The 25853-nt window shown below is 42.1% G+C and overlaps 1 protein-coding gene across 3 annotated transcripts in view; it reads left to right on the forward strand.

Moving 5' to 3' along the window:
* Positions 1-24619, forward strand: part of SEPTIN2 (septin 2) — a 1307428-nt gene extending 1282809 nt beyond the window's left edge. For 2 of the 3 annotated variants that reach the window (XM_044068783.1, XM_044068784.1), the window contains exon 13: positions 23491-24619. The gene's annotated coding sequence lies outside the window, so the exon portion shown is untranslated. The remainder of the gene's footprint in view (positions 1-23490) is intronic. The other variant, XM_044068782.1, reaches the window with a different exon arrangement.
* Positions 24620-25853: the final 1234 nt, after the last annotated feature.

The following is a 25853-nucleotide window of genomic DNA, read 5'->3' on the forward strand; positions in this document are numbered from 1 at the left end:
CCCTCAAACTGACAGCTTAGCTGCTCCGCTTCCCAATTTAACCAGGTCGGATGTTTTGTCCCCAGCAGCACAGCACATTCTAGTTTCTTCCCACAAAGTTTCCACCAGGAAACTATACAGGAGCAAATGGAAACGTTTTGCGTGTTGGGCATCAGGGCAAGGTATCGATCCCTTGGTGGCCCCGATACACAAAATCTTGGAATTTTTATCTACACTTTTTTCAAGAAGGGGCCTCTACATCCACGATAAGAGTACAGTTAGCTACCATATATAACTTTCATGTAGGTGAAGGGGGCTCTAGAATTATGTCCCACAGACTTTGTAGAGCTTTCATGAAGGGGTACCTTTCACCTCTGTCCACCTATTCGGGATCCGGTTTTTCCATGGAACTTGAATTTGATGTTATCCCAACTTATGTTACCACCCTTCGAACCAGCTTCAACGTGTCCACTTAAGTATTTGTCTTGGAAGACTCTCTTTCTTATTGCTGTTACTTCAGCTCATAGAATATCAGAGCTACAGGCCTTGTCCGTTAGGCCACCATACATGGTTTTCCATCCAGAGTCTCCTTGCGTACTAATCCATCATTCCTCCCGAAGGTATGTTCTGTGCTTAATATCAATCAATCTATAGAGCTTCCCACCTTCTTCAAAAACCATTCGAACAAGTTGGAATACATGCTGCACAAATTGGATGTACATAGGCAGCTGAGATTTTATCTGGACAGAACAAAGGATTGCAGGAAATCGGATCAACTGTTTGTCTCATTCGCAGATAATAAGAAGGGCATGGCAGTAACAAAATGCACGTTATCCAAATGGCTTTCGGACTGCATAAATTTTGTCTATTCAGCTTCAAAACAACCACTTCCGTTCAAGCCTAAGGCTCATTCTACTAGGGCCGTTTCTACTTCTCTAGCCCATGCCACTCGTCTACCGTTGGATACTATTTGTGCGGCGGCAACATGGGCTAAGCCTCATACGTTTGTTACTCACTACAAAGTGGACAGGACCTCCAAGGACAGGGCATCCTTTGGTTCCACTGTTATCAGGAACGTTCTTCAGTGAGTCACCCAGGGTAACGGAGCTAGGGACGCTACCCATGTGTAAGAACAAACGGCGAGATCGAACAATTTCACATAAAGAATTTATGTTCTTGCTATAACGTTCCATGTGAATTGTTCATCTCGCCTTTGTTCTTACATCCCCTCTCTCCTTCCCCCACCGCGTTCTGGAAGAACGGATATGACTAGTGTCTGGTTGGTCTTCTCGGGGTTATCTACACTACCTAGTAATTGGTAGGTGACACATTAGGTATACACCTATTTGTATTTAGTTCATATGTTTCAGGTTTGTGTGTGTGATTGAGTGAACGTTAGACGCAGTGGTTAGTAGTGCGTTCTGGATTCTTGCAAACTAGATCTGAGGGGTAGCAGAGGAAGATCATGGGATATAGACTGTGCCTCGAGCTTCTCTTAGATGCAGAGATTGTGATGCGGCCAACTCGAAGCCAAGGATCGGCTCCGAACCTGTGTGTAAGAAAAAAGGCGAGATGAACAATTCACATGGAACGTTATGGTAAGAACATAACTTCTTTTTTCACATGTGTATTGATCTGCAGGATCAACATAATACTATTGAAGTAGTAGATTTAGTGACAGCATATGCCAACTTTTTTTTTTTTTTTTTTTTTTTAAGAAATTTATACCAGGATTTCTAGCATATAAAGGGAGACAGAGTTCAAAGTTATGTACATTTTAAAGTTGCAGATCATGAAGATTTTTATTTGTCATTTCATTAGTAGTGCAGGTATTCTAATTTGCACAAATGATTGAAGGTATGGTCAATATAATTTGTTACGTATTACTCTGGGATCAGACTCAAGAAGAGCATGACAAGACTTGCACAACTCTCTCAAACATTTTTGACAGCAATAGTTTCATGTTAAATAAGACAAGATGTACAGTGTAAATGACAAGTCTGAAATACAAGGGCGGAAGCTGGATACAAGTCGGAGCAGTTATGTAAATGCCAAAGCAGGAGACTTCAGGCATTACAAATGTTTCTAAGAATAATGCAGTGCCTTGCAAAGTTTGTGACAATTATGTTTCCTGTAAAGCTGTCTGATCAAGATGTACCCAAGAATGGGGCTGTGAACAAGAAAGGTTTTAGTGCTGAAGAAGCTAGTTACAGAAACATCAACATGAACATACTATAATGAGAAAAAGTATGCTGTGTTGCAAGTTGATGCCAGAAAGAATGGTATAGTAACTGCTCTTAAAAGAGAATTGACCAGTTACCTATGGATTAAGAATTGTTATAAAGGCACAGAAGAGGTATGCTCAGGTAGAAAGTGAAGTAGTAATAACATCTTGGAGTATAATGTAAGGTGTTTAGGTAAACAGTGACATGTCTTGCTTGATGGTCAGGAAATGTATCACTGCTGTTAGTGTCATAATGAAATTTGTAACCTGTACATGTAAAGAGGTAACAGTACCACTGAACAAGGCCTTTATCTTGCCAGTTGTAAAGATTTTTTTGTTCAGCTAGATCTAGGAATATTGCTTGGATGGAAGAGATCCAGAAACATTATTTGAAACAAATTGTCAGTGTGAAGGAACTTTATGAACGTGAAGTATGAACGTTAGAGTTGCATTTGGTTTGCTATAGATTATATAGGGAATGCCTAATTTTGGTCTGTTTGTGTTCCAAATATATGGTCTTATGGTCAGCCCTATCTTAACTTTTCATCTCACAGTGTTATTGTAGTAAATAGCCATTAGTTACTTGTGTGTTACTAATACCAGAGCATTATTAAAAGCACTTTTTTTCTCTGGGGTGGCAAGGGCTTGGAACCATTTCCCTGTATTTATTAGGAATTCTGCAATACAATCCTTTTAAATGCAATATAGATGTTGATTTTTAAGGATGCTGTTTTCTTGACATATTCCATGTGCAGTAGGGATCGTCATATCATATGAGGTCCTGGGCCATCACACTAATATAGTAATGTATAGATATGAAATGTTCTGTGGATATGTGTATGATAAAGATGAGGTAAACTCTGTCAACAAACCCTTGCTGCAAAATATATTCAGAAAGTCTTTACACAAGATAGCAGATCTCTAATCTATAGTACTGTAATGTAAAAGTGAAATATAGACCAGCAATAGCAGATATGCTCAGTGAAATATTTCTGCCAAAGAAACATCAACAGTTGTTAAAACTTGACATTCTTTGAGTAATACAGCAGTTACGAATGATGGCAAAGTTAATCTGCCCATCTCCTAAGAGGCTTGTAATGGCCATCTTTGATACATTAGGACCAGTTATTGATCAAATGTTGGTCATTTCCTTGAGGGATGGGGGGGGGGGGTTCTTTAGACTTGAAAGAGGCTTTGGTTATCCCCAGTCTTAAGAAACCATCATTAGACCCAGAATGAATTCTTTACTTGGATGACCTTTGAAAAAGCCATATTGGGATAAGGATGGGAATTGACCATGAGACTAAAAAACTGATGCATTTTAAACTGTTTTATATGTAAACAGAAGATTAATTTTTGATGTAAATAGTAATAACATGTTTATTATACGTTAGAGTAATTTAAAATGGCTAATGCATGTACTGCATCATATACAACTATAAAGGTAATGCCATTGATGAGGTTTATTGCTTTAAATGCTAATGAACTTAACGACAAGATGCATGTGTCATGTAGTACACTTTCCTTCTAGAAACTCTTTTTGATAAAGGACCTCAAGGATAGTCGCATCCATACAGTTTCCTGGTAGTTTACCCACCATCCAGTCATCACAACACACTATTTTTTGACTGGGAAGGTATAATGTTTTACTATTTAAAAAAAAAACACTCTTGGAGTCAGAGCTATAAATTGGCAGGTCAAGATTACTATCATGGGAGCATTGTTAGGCAGAATGAGACTCTAAATTACAAGCTTTATAAATAGAAATAGCTCAGACCATAACTCAAGACTACCATAAAATAGAGAATTATATAGTGTGACTACAGGACTTTAGATGCTTATACCAGAAGGTGCGCCTAACTGAAAATGCAAAATCTACCCAAAGATACGATAGTGTAGTTATTAAATGTACCTAGATAAAGATTTCCTGTTTAGCCTTCCTCCTCAAGACAGTGTTAAAAAGTTATAAGATAAGAAGAGAAAAAGTATGCCCCTCATAAAACAGCATTCTCATTATGCAGTTCCACTGTATAGCAGAAATTAACCCACAAAACAAAATAGAATGTTTGAAAATAAACAGCAGGTTGGAAGAGGTAGAAGACAGTAGGGCAGTCAAGGCAGAGGAAGGAGGAACAGATCCTTTCTCAGTCATGAGAGAAATGGACAGTACTGACTAAGCAGTCCTTCACACCTTTGTTGTGCTTATACCTCAGAGTAAACACTGGGTGTGGAAGTCTTTATGTGGGATCTGCTTCCTGCATGAGATACACAGAGATAACTTCTGACATCTAAATGTAATGCCTAAAAAGCCACAAAAGATTAAAAAAACACACAATGTAATCAAACAGGTAGGAAAGTTTCGCCAGTGGAGTACTTATAAACTCCATAAGCCAGGCAGGAACTGATGGACTAACCAAAGGTAGCATGATACCCGTCAACAGCTGGCATACTCTTACAGCAACTTCCTAACACAGCTGTACTTTCATAGAATACAACTGACCTACCTAGGAATAGCTGTAAACCTTCAAAAGTTGACTGTGACCCTGTTTTCGTCCATGACTTACCAGGAAGACAAAATTAGACATGATAATGACCAGGTTATTTTTGACCCAGGTGAAAGCTTTCTTCTGGATTAGATGTTCTTAGTGTTTCACTGTTGCAGTCATCACACTTGAGTCATCTGCCTGCGGGTAGCCCTCAGTCGGTCCGAATACCAGAGACTTAGTATTTCTGCGTTGGTTGCTGTCGCTCCAGGACTGACATCAGGTTGTCAAGGGTATAAAAACAGGCAGCCGATACCATTACATTAGTCTTTCTTGCCAAGGAGCATGAAGCAGAAGCAGTTTGCATGAGTGCTGGTTGGCCGCTACCTGATTTTTCATTTACGAATTGAGTCATCCTGAAGTCTTGTAAAGCTAAGTACCCCGTTGGGGATCCTTTTTTCTTGCTCTAACCAATGTCAGAAAAAGTTAACAATTGTCTTACCTGTGGAAAGCAAATACCACACCGAGATTTTCATTCTTACTGCACCACCTGTTTAGGCCCAGACTACGATGTACCTCGCTGTCGGTTTTATGCCTTGTTCAACACCCGAACCATTCGTTGTCGGGCCCTTATTGTCACTAAATACTTTCGTTCTCGATCTCCATATTCCGAAATGGCTTCGGTAAGTCATCTGACTACCAATATTCCAAAAAAACGTAAGGATAAATACAGAGACAGACCGCACAGGTCCAAAGCTGCCAATGATGCTTCCGTTAAGCTAGTCGTCAGTTCGCTGGTACTCAGTGAGGCAATTTCACAGTCCCTAATGCCCGCTTCAGTGGATTCGCAGGCCTCTACCAAGACCTCTTCAGAGTCCGGTTTGCCGCAAGACTCTTCAACTATGGAACCTGCGGATGTCTCTCTCTTGGATGGGTCCAGAGCCACTGAGCAGGCACCGGCTTCTGAGGAAGATGTCCTTCAAGGATGCATCTGCAGTCATACACTGCTAGAAATCCTCTACCCTCTGAAAGGAGTCCAGAGCTTTAGAGAGATGGGGGTAAGAAGTGTATACTTTCCATACTTTTCCATGGGCATTTTTCAATTTGATAAAGTACAAAGTACCATGATACAGTACCAAGAGTATTTGTTAAGAAACGATCTGGTACATAACTCCCAGCAGGTTAGTAACCATTTCTTGCAGTGTGGTTTATGATGCATTGAACAATCTCTGCCAGACCATGTTAAAAGCTAAGCTTTTGGATGCTGGAAAAAGCAAAATTATTTGGTTCCAATTAAAAGCACCTTTAGGCGGAAGCTTTTCTTTATTTTTCATTGGCACAGCATTACAAGGACAGGGACACTGACACTGCAAGTAAAGGATAAGGGTACAGGTTCATTCCATCCACATTGCCAAAGCATAAAGGAAAAACAGACCTGCACCCAATCAAGAGGCAGAGGGCTTTGAAACAATTTTCAACTTAATACAAATGAAAGCAATGAAAAAGGAACTCTTTTCAGAATTAAGGCAAGGATTTTTACTTCCATTATTCCTTGTTCGTGGAAAAAAAGAAAATGCAAAGGCCTATATTGTAAAATTCAAAATGCTGACTCTACAGCAACTCCTTCCCCATGCTGGGCAGGGGGGGGTCTTGGTGACTGACTCCTCAAGGAGGCATAGGCATATGTCCCTATCAGACAAAAGAAGACAGAAAGACAAGACACCTCAGATGCAGGAGCATTTTGTTAAAGGACTTGGATTATGCCATCCACCTACTGCAGGCCTTGGGATATACAGTCAACATCCACAAATCAAGACTTGTTCCATCCCAAAGGAATACTTTTCTTGCGGTGCGGATCTAGACACAACCCAAATGGCCTTTCTCCTAGAGAAAAACAAAAAAAAAAATACGGCATTCTTCTGATTTCCACAAGCAAGGCTGCATATGAGAAAATTAATTACAATGGTACCTAAGGAGTGAGTCACAACAGCACAGTCACTCATTAACACCTCATCACTTTCATTTCCTCATTCCAAGCTGAATTGGGTGGAGTTTGCCAGCCTGCCAGCGGGTTGCCCTTTTGCTGCCCCAGAGCCAAAAAACAACAAACCACATCCACACTACATTCAGACGGACCAGTGGGGGAGAGCACACATGGAGGGCAGATGTCCAGGGGCTATGGTCACAAATAGATCTGTTCGGCCTCCCCACAATCATCAACTGAAGAAATTCTGCTCAAGGACATACCACCCACAAGCATGGAAAGTGACTCTCTCTCTCTCAGATCTAACAGTGGTGTGCAGTGTATTTCCACCCACCCCATTAATGACCAAGGTCTTACTCAGGATCAGGCAGCCCAGAGTGATTCTGATAGCTGAACTGGCCAAACTGCCAAGACAGCACTGGTACCCACTGTTAGGACATAGTACAGTTTGTACCACCTACCTATAAATGTCGATGATAGGTATGCATCTGCAGTCAAGTCCCCCTCCCTCCTCCCCCTCCTGTGGTATACTTGGGTACTTACCCCCTCTTATCTAGCTGGGGATCTGTTATGGATATGGTGTTATTTATTTTTATAGTACTGTGTATGTTTGGATTTGTTTTTGCAATGCATATCCTGGCATCCTGGGGCAGGAGGCAGGCTGGCAATGGGGCAAGAAAAAAAAACTGGCTGATGCAAGTTCTTCAAGCTACCCATGTTCGACAGAAACCAATGACTTCAGTTTTGTCTAAAACTACAGAGTTTCTAAGGCCAAGAGTATGCACTACACCTAGAAAACAGACGACCAAAGCGCATGCACCTGCTCCCTTGCCACAACATCAAATGCTTAGAATGGCAGAAGACCTTATTATGCTGATTAGGGGGAAGTCAGCATTCCCCTGCTAAGAGAAAAAGAGGGCAGTCCCCAGCAGCTTCAACAGACCAAGTCCAACGACTCTGAGGTTTCTGATTATGAAGACATGCCCTTATCTGCTTTTGAGGATTCAGATGCAGAGGAATCCATTCCCTCTGCCTCTCCATCAGAGGATTTTTCTTTTGGTGAAACATTACATACTGTAAGAGAGCATTTCCATTGGGAATGCTAAGACTATCCTCAGTCCAAAAAAGAGACTCGGAGAATTTCACAACATAGGCCTTTAGCAATACCCCCAGTCGTAGACGTTGTTGATGTCTTTATGGAATCCAGTCTTACTTCTGATACTTTATCCCCTGCTCCTAGGAAACCAGACAGACACTACAGAGTACCTGACTCTCATAAATTCCTTTTCAAAAATCATACTGCTGACCCATAGATCATTTCCCAGGGGCCTAAAGGTATCAAGGCAACTACAGCTAAGAATCCTGCCCCTTCATCCCTACAGGGATTCCAGAGCTTTGGACAGATGGGGTAAGAAAGTATATACTTCTGCAACTCTCGCCATTAGGACCTTGAATTGTCAGTTTCACATGCTGAAGTGTCAGCAACATATTATGGAACTTATTAAGCAAAAAGTAGCTACCTTTACAGACTATGAAGAAAATAAAGAATTGCAGGAACTTATGCATTCTGCAAGCCAAGTCAGCAAGCATACATTGCAGTGTGGCTTTGATGCCTTAGAAGCATCTTGCAGGGCAGCAGTCACTGGATCTGTACTGAGAAGATATGCCTAGCTCAAGGAGCAGACCTTGCCAGACCATGTCAAATCAAAGTTATTAGACGCTCCTTGGAACAAGGACAATCTGTTTGGCACCAAAGCAGAAGAGGTTCTTAAAAAATGGAAGAAAAAGCTAAATGTATGCAGACAGTTAAAGAATTCTTACAAGTGCAGCTTCCTAGATTCAGTAGACATTGCCCCTTGAAACACTGATCCTTTCCAGCTTCCTGCAGGCCATCTCAAACTAGACCCAGGGGAAACAGACCACTCAGACTACAGTCTCAGGGTGTGCAGAGATCTAAGCAATGGAGTGCCCCCACCCCAAAAGCAGGCAGTGTTAAATCACCTACCTATGGTAAGAACTCACAATGACCTCTCTACTCCACTCCCCACCTCTGCCCAGCTGCTTGTGCCCCTAGGAGGAAAACTTGCCCTTCATGCAAAAAACTGGATGTTCATCACCAAAGACCGATAGATCCTCAGCATTGTATCCCAGGGGTGCAAATTCTATTTCCACACTCTGCCAACCCCAAAAGGGTTCCAAGATCTTCATACAAACCAGTGGGCGGAGGCACAAAACCAAGTCCTATCCCTGCTCTCTATCAGGGCTATTCAACCGGTTCCAACGGAACAGATAGGTCAAGGATTCTATTCCAGACTTTTTCTGGTTCCCAGAAGAGAGAGCTCTTGGTGCCCAATCCTGGATCTCTCGATCCTCAACATTTTCCTAGTGGTACCAAAATTCAAAATGCTCACCCTGAAACAGCTTCTACATATGCTAGCCAAGGATGCCTAGTTAGTCACCCTAGACTTAAAAGAAGCCTATCTGCACATCCCTATAAGCGAGTCATGCAGGAAATATGTATGTTTCAGGGCCAGATCTATGCATTATCAGTTCTCTGCACTTCCCTTTGGCTTATCCACTGCTTCCAGAGTATTCACAAAATACATGGCTCCAGCCATTGCTTACTCAGGCAGAGAAATATTCAAATTTACCCATACTTGGAACGGCTGCCTGATACAGGCGGGTAGTCAGGAACTGCTGTTGCAGCATCTGACATTTGTAAAGAACCTTCTCACATCCCTGGGGTACACCATCAACGAAAAGAAATGAAAACTGGTTCCCAGTCAAAAGATTGTATTTCTGGGAGCAAGCTTGGACATAGCATCCAAGATGACATTCCTCACTTCAGAAAAGCAAGCCTTTCTGACAGGCTACTTCACTCTATTGGCCACCAGAACCCAGCTGTCCACAAGGAGAATCCTGCAGGCCCTAGGGTTCATGGCCTCATGCATCCTACTAATTCCATATGCCAGACTGCATATGAGGAAACTTCAGTGGTACTTAAGTCTTTGGTGCCAACATTCTCAGGACCTAGAAACAGTCATTCCTATCATACCCTATCTAAGGACAGAGTTTCTTTGGTGGGCAGCAGCATGCAACCACAACAAGGGACTGCCCTTTACTTAACCCCACGCTGCTCAGACCCCAACCACAGATGCATCAGATTGTGCCTGGGAAGCACACATGGGCGGCAGATGCATCCAGGGCCACTGGAGCCCAAGTCAAATTCATGTGCACATCAACCAAAAAGAGATACTAACTGTACAGCATGCCCTGACAGCTTTCAGATCCCTACTGTCCCCAGGACAACTGCTAATCAAAACAGACAACACCACAATTATGTGGTACATCAACAAGCAGGGGGAACCCATTCTGCAGGCTAGCCATGGCCTTATGGAACACGGCCTTGGACATGCAAGTCCTTCTCCAAGCTCAATTCCTGCCAGGCAAACAAAACTCACTGGCAGACGACTTAAGCAAAAATCTCGTAGACCCACACAAGTGGCAATTAGAGCCCAGCACCTTCAACCTTCTGACTCAGAAATGGGGGACACCAGAGGTGGATCTCTTTGCCTCCCCCTGCAACCTTCAGCTCAGCAAATTCTGCACCAGGAACCCTCGCAGCAGGTCCTGGAAAGTGGGTGCCCTATCTTTTCAGTGGGCAAATCACTCAATCTATGTCTTTCCTCCTCTGCCCCTTCTACCAAGAGTATTACTCACAATAAGACAGGACAGACCAAGGACAATTCTGATTGCCCCGGACTGGCCACACCAGCACTGGTACCCACTCCTGCACAGCCTGACACTGATGCTATCATGGCACCTACAACAGAACCCAAACCTGCTCTCTCAGCAGGAGGGACAGATTTTGCATCCACAACTGCAAACCCTAAATCTTGCAGCCTGGCTTATTTCTTGAATTCTCCCCCAGCATCCCTAAGCAAGCAGGTGGACGTCATTCTTGAAGCCAGAAGACACAGTACAAGGAAATTCTATGTTGATAAGTGGAAAAGGTACTGTTGCTGGATTAAAGCCAAAGGAGAGGGCACAACTCTGCCCTCCCTGCCTCTAATCCTGGATTACTTAGCAGATCTACTCCACAAAGGCCTGTCTTTCTCATCCATTAAGATACATGCCTCGGCCATTTTGGCTCATTTACCTCTCTTCTCTCACCCTCTTATCAAACAACTCCTCAGAGGGGCAAAGAACTTATGGCTGCCAAGGAGAGCACTCACCCCTGGTTGGGACCTTAACTTAACTTTGTACTGGAAAAGCTCACCCCCCCCCCTTTGAACCTGCAGCTTTAGCAGAGTTAAAATTTCTCTCTTGGAAAACAGCCTTGCTTCTGGCCATTACTTCAGCTAGAAGAGTGTTTGAGCTACAAGCACTTATGGCTGTGGAACCTTCATTATTTTCCATGCTGACAGGATTTCCGTCAGGACTATCCTTTCCTTTATGCCTAAAGTGGTGTCCAGTGTGGCTCTCAACCAATCCATCCATTTGCCAACCTTCTTCCCTAATCCTCAAAACAAAGGGGAAAGGATCCTGCACTCCTTGGATGTGCACAGACAGCTCAGCTTCTACCTTGATTAGGACTAAGCCCTTCAGAAAATCTGACCAGTTACTAGTCAGCTTTGCAACAGGGGCAGAGGGCAAGGCCATTTCAAAACAGACAGTTTCCAAATGGATAGCACATTGCATCCATTTCTGCTACAAGCACCGTGGGAAACCAACACCTCAAGGGGTCAGAACACATTCCACTAGGGCAACATCTACCTCTACTGCATTTCTCAGGGGAGTCCCTACCAGGGACATCCTGGGAGCTGCTACCTGGAGTTCTGTACACACCTTCACCAAGCATTACCACCTACCTATCTTTTCCAAATCCAGGGCAGGTTTTGCAACAGCAGTCCTGCAAGGCATTCTAGCCAGCCCTAACTCTTCTTGACTGCCTCCACCCTTCTTCAAAGGTTCATAAATTGATACTAGGCTATCTGCCCTAGGGCATTTATACGCCTAGCCAGAGTGTGTTTGGCTTTTTCCACCCTTTTAGATTAGTTGACTGTGCCTCTGTATAGCAGGTCACAGAAGATACCCCTTTTAAGGTTAGTTTACTGTACCTCTGTCTAGTAGGGACACAGAAGAGATCCCAGGGGTAAACCTATGATCTTCCATCCACTCATCAAGATTCCTCTTGAAGAGGGTCATTGAGGGGCTCTGCCTAACATGGATTGGGATTTTGCTCCAAAGTGAGGGGAGCCTCTGGGATCTGTCCCTCCAGCATGTCCTATTTATTTCTGTGCTGAGGTTTAAGTCCCTGGAGCGTGTAGCTCTAAGGGATTTGGATTTCCTGAGGTGGAGCATGTCCATTAATTTTGGGTTGGACATGGCTTTATATGTCAGGCACAGTTCACCTCTGAGTAGGCGGTAAGCAGTTGAGTAGAGCTGGAGTTTCTTTAGCCTAGCTGCGTAGAGCATCTGTTTGAGTCCCTTGATCCTCTTGGTGAGGTACTTTTGGGGTCTTTCCAGTTGCTGCAGGTGTCGGGTAAGGTACATCCCAAATGGGGCATTGTATTCAATTATGGGCCTGATGAGTGATGAGTAGAGGGGCACAATGACCTCTCTTGATCTAGATGTGACCCCTTTCATGATAAGGTGGGCTATATAGAAGGTCTTTCTAACCACTTTGGCAACGTGATTGTCAAAGGGGAGATTGCTATCCAATTGGGTCCCCAAATCCCTAATTACTTCTTCCGTACTTAATGGATTACCACCTATGTGGTAATTTGTGGGCACTTTGTTTTTCCCAAAAGGGACGACTATGCACTTTTTGGCATTTAGCTTTAGGCCATGGCTCTCGCACCAGTTATCCGTCTCTGCAAGACCCTTTTGGAGGATGATTGTGTCAGTCGGTGAGTCGATTATGGCACCCAGTTTGCAGTCATCTCCGAACTTGGTCAGCCATAGTCCTCCCGTGTTAGCCTGTACCTCAGAGAAATATATACCGAACAAGAGAGGTCCCAGGACTGAGCCTAGTGGGACGCCACTTGTAACTGGTTTATAGTCTGACATGGCACCTGCAATTCTGACCATGTGGGTTCTATCCCTGAGCCAGTTTGCAACCCATCTTGTGACATAGGGGTTGATATTTTAAGCTGGTGAGCTTATTTATGATGCCTGAATGGGGTATTGTGTCGAAGGCTTTTGCGAGGTCCAGGTAGGCTGTGTGGACTACCTTCCCTTCATCTGTGGCCTTGGTGATGGTTTCAGAGAAGTCGACCAGGTTCAACAGGCAAGATCTGCCCTTAAAGCCGAATTGGGTAGGATCCAGTGTTTGGAGGTTCCCAATGGCTTTGTTTATGAGTTCCATGATGATATGCTCCATAGCTTTGCAGACCAGGTTAGTCAGGCTTATAGGGCGATAGTTTCCGGGGTCCGTTGTGGCACCACCTTTGTGGAGTGGGACCACTGTTGCTGTACGCCATTCCTTGGGTACATATCCAGTAGTAAGGCTCAGATTGAACAGTGACTTTATGTGAGGCTTCAGTTGTTCTTGGAGCTCTTGCAAAACGCAGTCCGGGACACCGTCCGGTCCCATTGATGCTGTGTTTTTTGCTTTGAAGATGGCAGCTCTCACCTGTGCATCTGTGATGTCAGGGAGGCTGCACTCTGTTGGGATAGACATTTGCTCTTTTGGGGGGGATGGGAGGGGAGAAGTTTGCACTGAACCTGTCTGCCAGGATGTTGGCAGTGTGTGTGGGTTTAGTGTATTTTTTGTCATTTTGCACTAACTCAGAGCATTTCTGGGAGTTGCCACCCAGGTTCCTGACATAACTAAAGAAGGTCTTGTGATTATCTTTAGCGTCCTGTTTAATTTTTCTTTCGAAGCTGGCCTTAGATGATTTTATGAGGGATTGTAGTTTCTTGCTAATACTGATCAGCGATGCCTTCCCTTTTTGGGATTTTGCACTATCATGTAGTAGCTTCCTCCTTCTGTTGTATAGCTTATTTATGGCTGGGGTCCACCAGACAGGTCTCCTGCCTTTGAAGGAGTGAGTCTTGGCTTTATTTGGGATAGCACGATCCAGGCATTCCTGTAGGTGTCCATAGAATGCATTTCTAAAGGATTCTGCTGTTTGGACCGTATTTTCCACTGGCCCGGGGGCTTTGAAGGAGGATTCCATCTCGGTTTTGAGAAGTATGAAGTTTGCTTTTGAGAAGTTCTTCACCGTGGTTTCCTTGGCTGGGGGTGGGGACGGGATATGGATGCCCAGTGAGATTAATTTATGGTCAGATCTTACCAATGAGAGGGGTATACCTCTGGTATGGAACATAGAGTCCCCATGTTGGTGATGATCAGGTCCAATATGTTTTCCCCTCTTGTGGGAGTGGTGACCAGTTGTTCCATAGCATTTGAGTTTATAAATTCTAGGAACCATTGAGCGAGGGTGTTGGGGCTTGTGTAGTGCTCCCAGTCTGTTTGGGTAGTTGAAGTCACCCAATATAATGGTGTTTGGAGTGACCTTCATATTCTCCAGTGTACTCAGGAAAGCCGAGTGGGGTTCCTGAGTTTGGGAGGGTAGTCTGTCGCAGGCTACAAACTGAAAGTCAGTTTTGCCCACTGTTAGTTGCACATGGATGGTCTCCGATGCTTTGTGCAGTGCCACTAACCTGGAGGTGTGGGAATCTTTGATGAATATGTATACTCCCCCTCCTTTTGTGGTTCGATCCGAGTTTTGGGGCTGAAAAGCATGGGATGAGATATAACCTGGCAGTGCTGGGGTGCTCTCGGGAGCCTTGAACCATGTTTCTGTTACTGCACAGATATCGATATTCTCCATACTGAGGAGAGCCTCGAGTGCATGCATCTTGAGGTTTAGACTTCTGGCGTTGAGCAGCATTACCCTTAGTTTCTTTTTCCTTGTGTTGTCTATGGAGGTGGGTTTGTCTTTTGAGCCTTGCCTAAAAAAGGCACTATGGGGGTGGCAAGAACTTTAGCCAGTATTTGAAAGCCCAGGGGTGACAGGTGCAAGCCGTCCCTAGCGAAGCAATGTGGCTTGTAGAGCATGTCATCCCAGGCTGACAGACACTGGCTCCCCTTTGAATGACACCACTACTTTAGCCAATTGTTAAAATTGATCATTTTGTCTTTATACTGTGGCATCATTCTTGGTGAGGATAAGATGCTACTCAAGGTCAGGGTCATACTGGCCTGGGCTACATGATCAGAGAGCTCCTTTATGTCTCTTTTCATGTAGTCCAGGGAGGTACATCTCAGGTCATTCACACCAGCATGGACAATGACAGAGTCATATTTGTACTTGCTTTGGAGTGACCTGAGCGCTTGTGTTATGTGGCGGATTGTGGCACCTGATAGGCAGCTTACAGTGACATTCTCCTTGTTCAGCCTGGTGAGTAGGACATCAGTGTGTCTGACTATAGAGTCACCTATTACAAGTGTATTAGGTGTGTTGTTTAGCCTTAAGGGCTGTGACTGTGTGGCACACTGACTTTGTGAACTATGTGATACGTGGGTATTATTGTGGTGTAGCGGTTGCTTGGATGTCTGTTTTGGAGGTCTCTGCTGCTTGGGCAGATTTTTATTTAGAGCCTCCGAGTATGTTTTTGTGTGTTTATGTGTTTGGCTTGCTGTTGCGATAGGTCTATGTGAGACTGGATTTGTGTTGTGTGTGGTTACCTTCTCCTCCTGACTGACTGCGCCAGTACTGGGTTGAGAGAGCTCAGCCTCCAGTTTGGCTATCTAGTTACATCTCTCACATATATTTGAGCTTGTTGGGAGGAAGAGAGGGTGGTCTGTGTACATAAGGCAGTTGTAACATTGCCTCAAGATTCCCAGATTCACCAGCTGGACTGGAGAGTAAACTCGAAACTGACTTTTGAACATGCCAGAATAGTATAAGGAACTACTTTTTGACTGATCAAAAAAGGACCAATAAGGAGCAAAGTACTTAAAAGGAGTATAAGAGGGTGTAGTGCTTTAGTTTATTAGTACTTACTTATACGATTACTTATACGAGCAAGTGCAGGGCTTTAGAATGAAAATGGAGTGCTTACTTTGAGATTTAGAACAGTTCTAAGGGAAAAGTGAAGAGCAGACTTTGTGGAGCTGGGAATAGTTTAAACCCGTTTAAGCGGCACTGCCCGATGCTGTGCTATGTGCAAAATCACGCAAAACCGCGCAAATGCAGGTTTTAAAGCAGTTAAACTGAAAGAGATAGGAATTGACCCAAAACGGCCAATAAGCTACTAGTTTCAGGGCTGAGACAACTCCTCCAGGGACAGATAGGCTGCTCAAAGCTCCCCACTCTCACTGGTGAACAGACAAGCTTCCTCCTATCCAAGTAAGGATATGGGCAACACAGGAAACTATACCACAGTCCGGAATTCAGCAAAACCTGAAATCTGGACTAATCTAGTTCAGCAAAGGTGGGAAAAGAGAATATTTTTTTTTTTTTTTCAGGAAACAGCAGAAAAACACACAGAAAACACTGTAAATGCTATAAACAGGCTAGTGTACTTTAGTGTGTAGCTTACAACAGTTATACAATACAAAAACAACTTAAATCGATATAAAACAAGTGCAAAAACTGTAAAAAGCAGCTTTGGGAATCTACGCAAGTGTGATGACTGCAACAGTGAAACATGAAGAACATAGTACAGTTGTGTACACTTACCATAAATGTAGATGTTCGAATGTATTCACTGTTGCAGTCCTGGTTTCCCTCCCTCCAGTCCCCTGGTCTCTCTCTCTCTCTCTCTCTCTCTCTCTCTCTCTCCTATGCCTTCTACTCACCTCTTTCAGGGGTATTGGTATTTACTTTTTACTGGTGATGTTTTCCCCCACCATAACCTAGCTCCCTATTGGGGGGGGGCTCCTTACATTTGGGGCAACAAAAACTGATGTAATGGCGTCTGCTGCCTGTTTTTATACCCCTGGCAACCTGATGTCAGTCCTGGAGCAGCAGCAACGGACGTGGAAATACTAAGTCTCTGGTATTCAGGCCGACTGAGGGCTACCTGCAGGCAGATAACCCAAGTGTGATGACTGCAACAGTGAATACACTCGAACATCTATATTTATGGTAAGTGTACACAACTGTACTTTTTCCTTTCTGTAGCCCAGAAGAAACATGCAACAGCAAGGGCATTCTTAAATCCCTGGGCTACATATCTAACTTATTTTAATGTTTTTTCTGTGATACAGTATTACTACCACCCATTGGAACAGATGATACTCCTCATCCCTTCAGACATGTGGGAATTCTTGTGGGCACAAGTCAGTGCCAGCCTGGGGCCTCACTTGTAGTCCCTGGAATACATTTGGCCCTTAACCACAGATGTTTCACTGTGCCTTGGGGCAGCCATAGAAAGCCTTAAGTTAAAGTGGAAACTCAGCAGTTTTATAATTGCGAATGAAATGATGGCTTTGATTGTAATTGTTTTCAAACACCATAGGGACATTGATGGAATACAGTACAGTTAATTGGCATTTCAGCAAGTGAGAGAGATCCCACTACTACACCACAGGTTAGCCATGATGTTGTGGGAGCTGGGTTGAGATAAGCTATTTACTTTCCCTTGATCAAAATACATTGGCAGATCACTTGAGCAAGTCCTTCTCCATCCTCCTTGAGTGGCAGCTGGACAGGAAAAGCTATCCATTCAGTTATACAGATATGGAGAACCTCAATAGAAGATCTGTTGGTCACTAAGGACAATCATCAAGCTAAGAGGTCCTGCTGTCAGTGCCTTTCAAGAAAGTCTGAACAGTGAATGGATTCCCAACCCCATTTACCCAGGACCTTCTGTATTCCTCCTGACATATCCATCTCCTTCATAAAGGCCTGTAAAAATCAAGAAAAGATAGGTTAAGTACACACTCAGCACCACTGTAGCAGAGACAGCAATGGTTGATCCATATGACCACAAATAAAAACTACCCATCAGCCCACTGTACCCTAGCTGACACAGCAGTAAGAGTGTCTGGTTCATCCACACTTAGTCAAATACAGTTGCATGGAGGATCTTGGCCTAGTCTTCCTCAGGACTCAAGTTTCTTAAGTGGGGTGCATACTCCAACAAACAGGATAGCCCAACAACAGAAAGTCTTTGGCTAAATAGAAAAGGTTCTTAGTCTGGTGCTGTGCACATCTAAACAAACAGAGCAAACAGCTGTGTCTTCTGCATTCATCCCAGAATACTTAGCAGAACTTTATTCAAAACAAGGGTAGAATCTTTCTTAAGGTCCCCCTTTCAGCTTTTGCAGACTGCCTCCCTGTAGAAACTCATCCCTCCGTTTCCTTCCATTGAGCATTCAGGCAGTTCTTCAAAAGGGTTTTGCATTTGGAACTTGTATTTTGTGATGGAGAAACTTGCTAAGCTGCCATTTAAATCAGTAAGATCAGTTCTTGAAATTGTGTGTGTGTGTGTGTGTGTGTGTGTGTGTGTGTGTGTGTGTGTGTGTGTGTGTGTGTGTGTGTGTGTGTGTGTGTGTTGTATCTTTAAGAAGCGTTTCAAGGTCGGCATGTGCATATAATAGCAAACACATGCTAGCTTCAGTGCCATTTTGAGAGAGCAACCAAAGAGGGAGCATGTATGAGTGTAGTAGCTAGTTTATAAGTTTACCAAAGTTAAAAGTTATTAAGCCTCAATCCTGATGTGTTTATACACAGTAAAGCTGCTTGAACAGAACCCATGAAAGCTCATCTACTTTACCTGACTGGACGAGCGACATGGTGTCAGAACCGGGATGCCAGATACTGCTTTTCAAAGCTACGAGTTGCAGAGTTAACAGTGAAGGTAAACCAAGAGAAAGGAGCATGAAAAAGGGCCAGAACTGAACAAAAGGTAATGAAAACCTGCATGAACGATTTATTTTATAAAAAAAGATAAAATGGAGCATTACAAGGGCACAAACCGCATTATTAAACAAGCAAGAGGCACAAAAGGTTTAATTTAAGATATTTGATAAAACGATTATCAGAAAAGCACATGAGGTTTGAAATTACCTCAGAATTGCAAAACAAGTTTTTTAAAGCAAAACAGCCATGTTTAGAGTAAAACGAGCACAAGAAAAGTATAATGGGCATGAAAAAAGATTAAACAAGCAAAATGAATATAATAAAGACATAAAGGGCTCATTAAGCATAAATAAAGCAAAGTGACTGCATGTTTTTTGGCAAAGTACTGTGTTTTGGCATAACTACTATTTTGCATTTTATTCAGGGCATAAATAGAGTTATTCGAAGTAACCCCAAAGTGTGTAAAAGTGCTTACAGTGTGTGCTTACTACTGTGCATTTATTCCAAAGTTTGTGTGCAGAGTGCAACTATTTCTTAAAGTGCAGTCAAAATACAGCCATTTCGAAAAGTTTCTCGTGTAGGGTGTGGCTGTTTGCAAAGTGCCACCATTACAGAGAGCTTCTTGCACTGTAAAAGAGTCATTTAGCAAAGTACAGCCATTTTGGGAAAGTTTGTGTGCCGTGTACTGGTTATTTGCAAAGTGCAGTTACTTTGAAATGTTTCTTATTCTGAGCTGCTTCTGCCCAGTTTATTCACACAGTGCAGTAGTTTTGAAGTGTTTCTTACACTGATAAGAGGTGCTTTCTTACAGTACAGTGATAAGAGTATTTGTGCCCAAGAGTCTTATTTCGCAAAGTTCAGTTATTCAGAGGCTTGTGCTAATGGTCATAGTTACAAATACTAGCATAATTTTCTAGTGTGTGTGTGTGTGTGTGTGTGTGTGTGTGTGTGTGTGTGTTGCATACTTGCAAAAGCCTTCACTGGTATGTGTTAATATGGCAGATAGATTTCGAAAACCATCACCACTTGTATTTGATCACAATAGTGCAGAGAATTGGAGAATATTTGAGCAAGAGTACAATATTTTTATACAAGCTACTTATTCTAACAAAGATGCACGCACTAGGGCATTCGTTCATTTTGCTCAACCTAGCTGGGTCAGAGACCATTGAAAGAGAGCGTTTGTGTATGCACCAGCAGTATAGGAGGGAGAAGGTGAAAAACATCATATTGTTGTACAGGCTGAATCAAGGAAGACCCCACGTTTGAAGCGCAAGTTCTGGGAAATGTGTAACGCCCAGACAAGTATTAGAGAGGCATTTGTTTTACACAAGAGATCAAAAACTAGAGGAAACTTTTGCAGCTTACATTACCGACCTTTGAAACGAAGCTAACATGTGTCTGTTTGGTGACTTAAAAGATGAGTTAATAAAGGACAGCCCATGCATCTAGAACTCTTACCCAAACTGAAATGCAGCATGTTCAAACTGAGAAAGAACGTTTGGCAGTAGTATTTGCATGTTCAAAGTTTCATGATTATATCTGTGGTTGTGCTATTCAGATTGAAACTGATCACCAATCTCTAGTTACTACTGTAAAGAACCCTATACATTCATCTCTAGCGAGATTACAAAGCATGATGGTCGAAATGGTCTGTACAAAAGGCAAACTTTATCTGGCTGATACCTTATCCAGATCACCCAGAAATACAACGGAACAGCTTAATGCAGAGAATTTTGACTTTGACATCATGGAAGTACGTAATTTTTCTACAAGACTTACGAGCTGAGAGATGATGCAAAGACTAATCCTGTTTTGCAGAAGCTCAACCACTGCATTGTTTGATGACTGTCAGAGCAATCTGGTGTACCACCTGAAGTGCAAACTTATTTTCCTTGCAGAGTTGAGATGTTGATGGAAGATGGCGTTATTTTCAAAGGTCCTAGAATTGTTGTTCTGCTTCCTTACAACATGAATATACAGATTTTGCATCACAGTCACCCAGGTTTATATCTAGAAAAAGAAGGCGAGAGAACTAGTATTTTTGCCTTTTCTAGTAAAAGACTATATGATAAACTACTTTATTCTTGTTCCGTATGCAGTAGTACTAAATCTAAACTGCATTTGCAAAAAGAACCACTACAACTAAGTTAAGATCCTGAACTGCCTTGGTCAACAGTAGCCACTGATATACTCGAGTGGAACAATCAGCATTAGTTAGTGTTGGTAGACTCTTAATTGAACTGGTCTGAGATTGATTTGCTACCTAACCTAACGTCCACTGCTGTTGTCTCCAAGTTGAAACGTCATTTCTCAGTCCATGGTAGTCCACACAGTTATTTCTGACAGTGATGCCCAATTTACCAGTCCGTTTCAGAAATTTGCAAAAGAATGGGACTTTGTACATGTTGCTTGTAATCCAGAATGTCCACAGTCAAATGGACTAGCGGAGCATGCAGTACAGAGTGCAAAGCAATTACTTGAGAGGTCAATGTGTGATAATACCGATGTCTTTTTGTTTACTTACTCCGAAACATACCCCTTGACGATATACTTGGCTTGCCTGCTCAGAGACTTCTATCTAGGCAAACCAGAACAACATTGCCTATTAGTTCAGTTTGTTGAGGCCTAAAGCTAAGAACAACAGAACAATTAGAGCCCAATTATTCAAAAAGTGTTCGTTCCAGAACTCCAGCTATGACAGATCCAGCAGATTTTGTTGTTCATTGAAAGAAGATGAGACAGTGAGGATACAAACAACAAAAGGTTTGACCGGCTTGGTTATGTAATAGGTATATGTACTGAGCCAAGATCCTACTTTGTAGAATCTGAGGAGTGGCATACAGGAGAAATCGCAGAGATCTTCCTGTACCAGAGTCGATATCGCAGCATTGTACCTTTGATGCAGACTCTCAATCTCAGAATAATCCAGACTATGTTTCTGTTGCAGAATGTGTATTAACTTCTACTTCCATTCCTGATGTTCCTGATCTCCCTAAAGTTGAACATTCAGCAGAGACAGTCCCAACCTAATTCCTGTTTCTATGTCACACGATTGGGTCGTATTTCCAGATCTAGTGTGAAATGCACAGGAATCTGGACATAATTGTCTATATGTATTTAGGTCTGTATAACTGCTTGACAAGTAATTTTGTATTGATTGTATGTCAGTTAATGTCATCAATATTGCATGACTTATTTCTCAAATAGGGTGGATGTAGAATAGTGTGTATGCTGTATGTTTAAGAAGCGTTTCAAGGTCAGCACGTGCATATAAATCGCAAGCATGTGCTAGCTTCAGTGCCATTTGAGAGTGCAGCCAGAGCGTGAGCATGTACAAGTGTAATAGCTAGTTTGTAAGTATATCAAAGTTAGTTATTAAGCCTTAATCCTGATGTGTTTGTACATAGTAAAGCTGCTTGAACAGAACCCACAAAGGCTGGTCTATTTTAGCTTGATTTGACAAGCAACAAGCACCATTAAATTTCCTTACTTGAAAGATAGTTAAGGTGGCCATTACTTAGCTTTAATGTACGAGCTTTACATAATCTTTCACAAAGATTGGGTAGACCTTCAAACTAACCTTTCTTTTATGCCAAAAGAGGTCTCATCATTGTCCTTGACGGAGTGTTTTTTTTCTGCAAGAGTCAGAGCATCTTGCAGTTTAAATTTATGCAGGCAGTTGTTACATACTAAAAGGATCAGAGACTTTAGGTAAGTGGGTCATCTGTGTGCCACTTTTATCCCAAATCCTTTTAAGTGTCTTGAGTAGACAGGTTTGTTTGTAAACAGAAGTGTAAATGGTTGTGCATTTGTATTATAGTCTGCCACGTCCATAATGGTAAAGCAATCAGAAGCTCAGAATAGAGTACAATGTACTGGGGATGTCTATAACTTCTTTCTTTGAAATGTGTCTTCTCAGAATATCTGTGAGCCAGTGAACTGAGCCACCAATTCCACCTTTCCCAAACATTACAAACTGGACTTACAGTGCAGAAGCAAGACAGATTTTGCCACTGCAGTCCTTCAAGATGCACTAGTCTGAGGTGAAGTTACCTTTGGGTAGCTGCTTTAGCACTTTATGTATGAAGCTAAACTGCAATGTTAATTCTTACAATGATTGTAGTGCGTATGTGTGAAGGTACGCATCCCAACAGCAGATATTCAAGTAGTAAGTGCACTGTTAGAGCCTGGGCTGCTTCCACCCTTACCCCATTTGTTTTTCACTCTCCTAGTTTGGACAGTGGGTAAAGGAATAGTAGCTTGAGCTGGAGTCTCATTCTTGAGATAGCACCACCACCACCACCACCACCACCACCAGAGAAGACATGCCTACCTTCCTGTGGCATGTTGATTGGCAGCCCCCTCTGTAGACGAGCCTTGCTTCACCATACTCTTGATTTCCCCAGGAATTTTAGGCACAATTTATGATGACATGACCTCTTGCTAGCCATAAATAAATAAATAATTTATTTGTTGACTGGTAAATTCTAAGCTCTAAACTGGGCAAAGCCCTTTTTCTACAGAAGCCTTAGAAGTTTCACAGGGATACTGTAGCCCTTCTAATTAAACATTCCTTCATGTCAGACGTGTGTCACGGAACTGTCCTCTAATCAGTCTCTCCAGCTACCTATTTTCTATCCAAGACCTCAAAAACTAAATAAAAAGTCAACTAGAAGTGGAAAAGGAGAGGAGAACGGCTCAAGTCTAGGGACATCAGCAGCTCCTGAAGTCTAGACATAGTTAGCCATCTTATTTGTAGCTAATTCTCATGTGTAAAGACTATACACCCATTATGGTGAATCTGCTTGTACAACCATACTTCACTGTTGGACAACCTTCAGTCATTAACATATATTTGCTTTCAGAAGAAACTGGAATGTAGACCAGGATCTTTGTAGGCTTTTGCTTACCTGAAATTGCAACTGACTAAATAAAACTTGGATGAAATAGTGATACTGTCTCTAAGTAATTGTTTTTCATCATTTTCTCTTGCAGCAGGATATCCATCTGAGAACACTATTAAAGACACAGGATGCCACAACTTGGATGGAGTCTGTATGGCAGGAAATACCATACATAGCAAGCAAGCCATTCTTTCAAGGGTTATGGAAAACTGTTTGGTATTGGAATCTCAGCCACAGATTGTTGTTTTCCTCACCAGATTTATGCTTTTGTACTTTGGTGGAGGACAATTGTCTGCATTTATACTGTGCTTGTGTACTATTTTTTAGTGTTTTGTATTTGAAATGTTGTATCCTGGTTTGCAAGTGCAGACCTCACATTTTCAATGTTTTACTTGCAAAATATAATTTTATCACTTTAGGATTTTTTTAGGAATCTATGTATACATAAACTGAGTAGAGCACATCCACATCTATGATTTGCACATTTGTAAACTGGGAATTTTAAAACAATTTAATTATGTTTTGAACCATAACAATGTAGATGTATAAAAGTCACAGACTTTGTTACCTGTGCTTCAATCACTCCTTAATGCAGCAAGAAAAATTTTTAAAGCCTCAGTTACTAAAAATATAGCTGAAAATGGCAGCAGCATAAGGCTTGAATAGAGCGGTTGTATTTGTGCAATTACTGCACTTAACCTTTATTTTCAATAGTATCCAGAATGGGTAACTTGGGTATTCCAGGTTTTGAGGCCATATTTCTGTCAGTCGTTAGTAACTTGTATGTCTTCAAAACACTGCGTAACCTAACTTAGAGATTATCAGTAGCCAGCCCATGTTTTATTCATGGGTAAGACAGCAGTGTAGAATCCTTGCTTTCAGGGCTAATCCACTGAAGTACTAAAAACACTAAGTTAATAATACCTGAAATACAGGGGAAACAGGATACATTCCAAAGTAATGTTAATGTTTTGTATGTGCCTAATGTCAAAAATGCCTTTCTGGGAGTTTTGAAAGTTAAACAAGTTTTGTTTTTGATGAATTTTGCATGTTGCTTTTGTTGGAAGACTTTCCTAAGAGTATCTATGCAGTAAGAACGCCAATATCTCAGTGCTGTACAGGTCAGTACTGACAGTATTTAACACTATTACTGTTTCTTTTATTATGTCAACTGTACAGAAATTAAAATTTGCTTTATACAAAAGTTGTGGAAGTATAAACCTGAAGTATTACTGTGTGTTTTTTTTATGAGTAATGAGTGCTTGTAATGGAATTTTGTATGTTTGCATAGAGTGGTATGTTTAATGAGGCCCTAACAGGTTTGCTTAGTCATACTCATCAGTAGAATTCATAGAGCCCGATTTTGGAGTCATCCTACCATGTGTGGCCTAGGAGACTGTGCTGATAGCCACTTTGAGTGTATTTTCACTTATCACATTGCATTTGTCTATGTGTGTTTGCATTTTACCCAGAATGTGTTAGATTTTGATTTGAAGTGAAAACTATCCAGATATATAAAGTGTCCATGTGGCTACTGGTGGTCAAGTAGGACCATTAAAGGAAAACTCCACCCTCTCATACAGTTTAACTCAATTGTTAGGTTTCTTTTCTCTCTACAATATGGTTCCAGCATTGTGTAGGCACCAGAAACCTGTACTTTTTAAAACTTTTACTTCCTTGCATTGTAGTCAAAGGAAGGGAAAGCCCACCTACTTTTTTAAAAACTCAACTTCTGACATACTTGGAAGAAAATTTCATCTCCACCTGCATGACATGTCATAGACGCAGTTAAATCTGTAGTTTACCCTGTCAGGTTTGGTTGTGTGAACCCGCAGTGGTGGTACTGCGGTTGCGTTGTCGCCTCACAGTAAGACGCTGTCCGGTTCAATTCTCAGCTAGAGCGTCTTCTGCGTGGAGACATGCGTGAATGGGCGTACCTTCGTTGAAGGTTGTACATCAGGCCTGGCAAGCTGGTATGTAAAAATCAACTGCCAATCATTAGCGGACTGGAGTTCCGCTGTGGCGACCCCTAACCGGGGAAAGCCGAAAGACACAAGCAAACTCTGTCAGGTACTGCTGTCAATCTTAGATGGGCAATTAATCCTGCTAATGTCAGGAACACAGCAGCTGATATAAAAAAAGACAGAAAGCTGTGGAACTGTTTTCCACTGTTTTTATTGCAGAGGGGAGGAGAACTTAACATTCCCCTTTCATAGCAAAACAATGCAATTAGATCAGACAGGGGTTTAAAGGCAATTGTCAACTCTTCTGACAAATTTACATAAGCAGCAATGCAGTATTGAAATGCTAAGCTTTAAATGTTATTTATAATAGTTTATATCTTAAAAATAACTTAAATGTAGTATCAAAGATTTCTGTGACATTTAGAGAAAAAGTCAGAAAATATTTTTTCTTGTAAAGTGTCAATGCATTTACCATTTTCAAGCACCCCAC

The sequence above is a fragment of the Protopterus annectens genome, chromosome 4.part0 (assembly GCF_019279795.1).
Source record: "Protopterus annectens isolate FY-2018-M chromosome 4.part0, PAN1.0, whole genome shotgun sequence".
In the NCBI taxonomy this organism is placed as follows: Eukaryota; Metazoa; Chordata; order Ceratodontiformes; family Protopteridae; genus Protopterus; species Protopterus annectens.